Here is a 4357-nt window from a genome sequence, read left to right as displayed (position 1 = left end):
ATTTGCGACTCTTGACATTACTACTCGTATTTCTTAATAAATTTTAATACAACTGGACACCAATTATCCTTGAACTGCTGACTGGCCTTGGCACGGATTTTAGGAATTTCTGTAGTGTTTTTTTTCAATTATAAGTGTTTTTCTGTGTTTTGTTTATTTAAATGGATGTATGCCCATCTTTTGGTAAAAAATGAGTCCGAATTCGCTGCTTATCAACTCTATAACAATAATATCCCAGAGAATATAAAATGTATTGTCATCTTTGAATTGGTTTACTTTTATTTCAATAGGATATGACGAAAACATGAAATTAAGTCTGATCTGACTGGTTTAATGAAAATTCTTTTGTCGATTATTTTAACTTTTCCTAATTTCTTTAATATTCTAATGAAGGAATCAGATATTCATTCACTATTATTTTAGTGACTTTATTTTTTCCTCCTTTTAATTTTCATTATCCTTATAATCTGAAATAATTTTCCTAATAGTTTTTATTTTCACTATAGTCATAAAATATTAGACATATTAATCTTCCAGATATTAGTTTAAATACTCTAACAAAATATGCATATTTTCCAATAGATATGTTGAAATAAACAAGAAAAACATAAAGTCCCATGTCGTGGTGGCCCCGTGTAATAATTGGAGTCAGGATGGATTGAATTAAAAAAAACTTGGAATTGAATTAAATAACCTTTTTTTTTTGCCTAATCAATTTTCTTGTCTCTTCATTTTATTGGCACTGTAACCAATTAAAAACGAAACTCTGTTATTATAAAAAAAAAAATTCCATTTAAGTGGAATTTTGATTGCTGGATAAATTGCACCTGCCTAAAAAAGATGCAATTTTCATGATTAATTTGGTCCCCACTTTGACCTGCGCTCTGGTCGGGGCACATCCTACCACCAGCTAGCAGCGGCTCTCCTTGTAGCTTGAAAAAAAAAATATGACAAAAAAGTCTTCATTCTTCGTTGAAAGTTTGAAGAAGCAGAGTTATTATAGACTAAGTCGGAGTTTGTAATGGCCAAACGTTTACATACCAAATTTCAAAACCAAATGCAACTTTTCTAAATAAGATTCAATCTAATATGCTATATAGGTTGATTTTTTGTTCTATATTTATGGTAGAATAAAGAAAATATTTACTAATATTTTGTAAATGTACTGGTAAATTAGAATTCAAAAAATGAAAAAAAATACAAATAAATAAAATTGTTTTTGTTATTTATAACTTAAAAAATTGTTTCCTTTTTCTGACATAAGGCTTGAAAAATAAGCTTTAGTAAATACTTGTCTACTGTGAATTTAGATTTAGATTAGTAGAATCTTAACTTATGCTTATTTCTACAATTTATACGCTATTAAACTGAACTATATCGAGCTGTTCCTAACAAAAGACATTTGTTTTCAAACAGGTATGAAATTAAAAAAAAAAAAAAGAGCGTACAACAAAACCAAAGCAAGGTAGCCCAAGGTCGAGAAGGACCAACGCCTGATCTGCAGAAAATAAAATCACAACTCAAGCAGAATCTGTTTTATCGTTGCGTTCACTGGCTCATAGGCCTTGATGATGCAGTCAACAGGAAAGAACAGCTGTTTTTAATCAACAGATCCAAAATTTGTGAGTCCAAATTGTGTACTCTATCATCCTTCGTCCATGAGTAAATAGTAAACATAGTGAAAAGGAAACAAAATTAAAAAAATAATAATAATCATTAGAAATATTGTTATAACCGTAACATTTTTTTTTTTAAATTTTAAAATTTATTGTAACAAACATAATTTGTGTTTTTAAAATTAGGACAATCTGAAGTCTTTTCCGGAACTGATAAAATGAACAAAAACTTTAATAACTCAAGTCTTTATCTCACATAAAATTTTTACATAATGTAAATGTAGTTAGACTATTCTAGATTAATTTTATAAGTTTATTAGTTTAACAGCTGAAGAATTTGAAGATGTGTTTACTAAACTACCAGTATGCTGAGAATATGATATAGAGGATGCTACAAATCTGGTTTCCTTGGAAATATAAAATGGAGACGGAATATTGTTATGCTTGACAGCGGAGGAAACGTAAGGTGATAAAAGAAGAGAACGGTCAAGTGAAAATTATGAAACATCAGAAACTCAACACAATGATTAGGACAAAAAACAAATTTAAAAGTAAAAAAATTGCTATTCCGGAGTTTGAGAGATGAGACAGAACAAAAAAGACCCGGGAGGTTTAATGAAATGAATACGTGCAATTATTTGCTTAAAATAAAATACTAATGATTTACTTATATTTATTTGTTATAATTGTCAATTATACTTACATGAAAAATTCAACATTACAATCGTTAAATATTTAAATAAAAATATATTATTTATATCCTGTATTATAATTTGATTTATGTTAATTCTGTGTATAATTGCGTTGGGAATCCGAACAAAGGTTGAACGATTAGTCCCGATAATTGACGCTGTGCTATAGTGTACCTAGGGCCCGTTCTCGTACCCCCTAGTGCTACTCCTAAAAATGGTATTGACCAATTATAAGTGGTAATAGGTCTGTTCTAACGACGATTCTTGACTGTCAAAAACTGTCAGAACCATGCGTAGTACTGGCAGGTTACCTGTTTTGATGATTCCGATAACCTGAACTAGTAGTACTTTAATGAAAACTGGGTATAATTACTAGTCAAAATTGATGAGTCTGCCAAGTGTAGGTAGGGGGAATAAAAAATGGCGGCTGTTTCAAAACCTAAAAAAACACTAATTTTTCATTCGGAGCTATATATCTTAAAAACTACTAACAACACTAGGAAACCAAAGAGAACATTATTTAAAGAAGAGTAAATTTGATGAAATATTAGCTCTCAAAGAGCTATTTACGTTCAATAGTTCTCGAGATATAGCTTTTTAAATAGCAAAATTTCTTAAAAATCTACTGAAAGATTAGTAGTTAGTTAATTTATTTTGAGAATTCTATATCTCAGGAACTATGTGACGTACAGATGTCTATTAGCACTCAAATTAAAGCTAGTTTAATGGACTGTAAAAAAGTTTATGACCTTTACCTTCGTTGGAATAGTAGTTTTCATGATATTTGCTAAAATAAATTGGTTTATAGTTGTTCAGACAATAAGTTTGATTTATGAAAAACTTCATTTCAGAAACCATTGGATGTACAGATGTTTACCAGCGCTCAAATTAAAGGTAGTTAAATTTACTACAAAATAGTTAATAATGTTTATCTTTGTAGGAGTAGTAGTTTTTATGATATTTGACAAAATAAACTCACAAAATGTTAATTTCTTGTTGTTCGTATAAAATGTTGGATTTTTGAAAAATATATCTCCAGATCCATAAGACGCACATATGTCTGCTAACACTCAAAATAAAGGAAATTTAACTTACTATAAAGTACTTCAGGACACTTATCTTCGTAGAGGTAGTAGTTTTTATGATATTCACATATGAATATGAATTTGGCAAATGACTATTTGTCCGAACAACTATAAATCTATTTATTTTAGCAGCTTTCATGTAAACTATTACTCCTACGAAGATAAACATCATTAATTACATTATAGCTCATTAAACTAGCTTTAATTTTAGTACTAATAGACATCTGTACGTCAAATGGTTTTTGAGATATAAATTTTTCAAAATAAATTCACTAACTACTGATCTTTCAGTACGTCCCATACAACATTTTTATGATTTATGATGTTGGTTTTTAGAAAGCCATATCGAAAACTATTTAACGTAAACAACTCTATTAGGGCTCATATTTTATCAAATTTACTCTTCTTTAAATGACGCTCTCTGAGGTTTTCTTGTGTTGTTGCTACTTTTTATAGAGCTCCGAATGAAAAATTAGTTTTTTTTTATCGCTTTGAAACAGCCGCCATTTTTGATTCCCCCTACCTATACTTGGGAGACTCATCAATTTTGACTAGTAATTATACATAGTATTCATTAAAGTAATCAAAAATTGGGGTGTGATAACTGCCTTTTTCCTCCTCTTGGGCTCTTGTACTATAGATTTCGTTGGGCATGAGCAGTATATTAATCCTGAACTAGGTGCTATGAAGTACAGTAATAACAGACCTAATAATAAACACTCTCTGAGTTTGCTGAGTAGTAAACAATTAGCCATCGTTTATAAATACAGGATTTTTCCCTGCACTCCTGTATGGTGTAGTGATGTTTCACTATATCAGTAAAATAATAGGAAACCTAATATCTTTAAAATGGAGTCATCATGAAAATGGTAAGAGTGGCTTCATAACAAAGAATTAACTTTATAAGTGCAAAAAACATTAATACTTTAAAAAAATAAAGTACTTATATTTCATCAATATTGAT

Source organism: Halyomorpha halys, unplaced genomic scaffold (genome assembly GCF_000696795.3).
Source record: "Halyomorpha halys isolate HHAL.00 unplaced genomic scaffold, Hhal_1.1 Scaffold881.1, whole genome shotgun sequence".
Classification (NCBI taxonomy): Eukaryota; Metazoa; Arthropoda; class Insecta; order Hemiptera; family Pentatomidae; genus Halyomorpha; species Halyomorpha halys.
The sequence above is the reverse complement of the archived record's forward strand: the minus strand, read 5'-3'. Positions refer to the sequence as shown.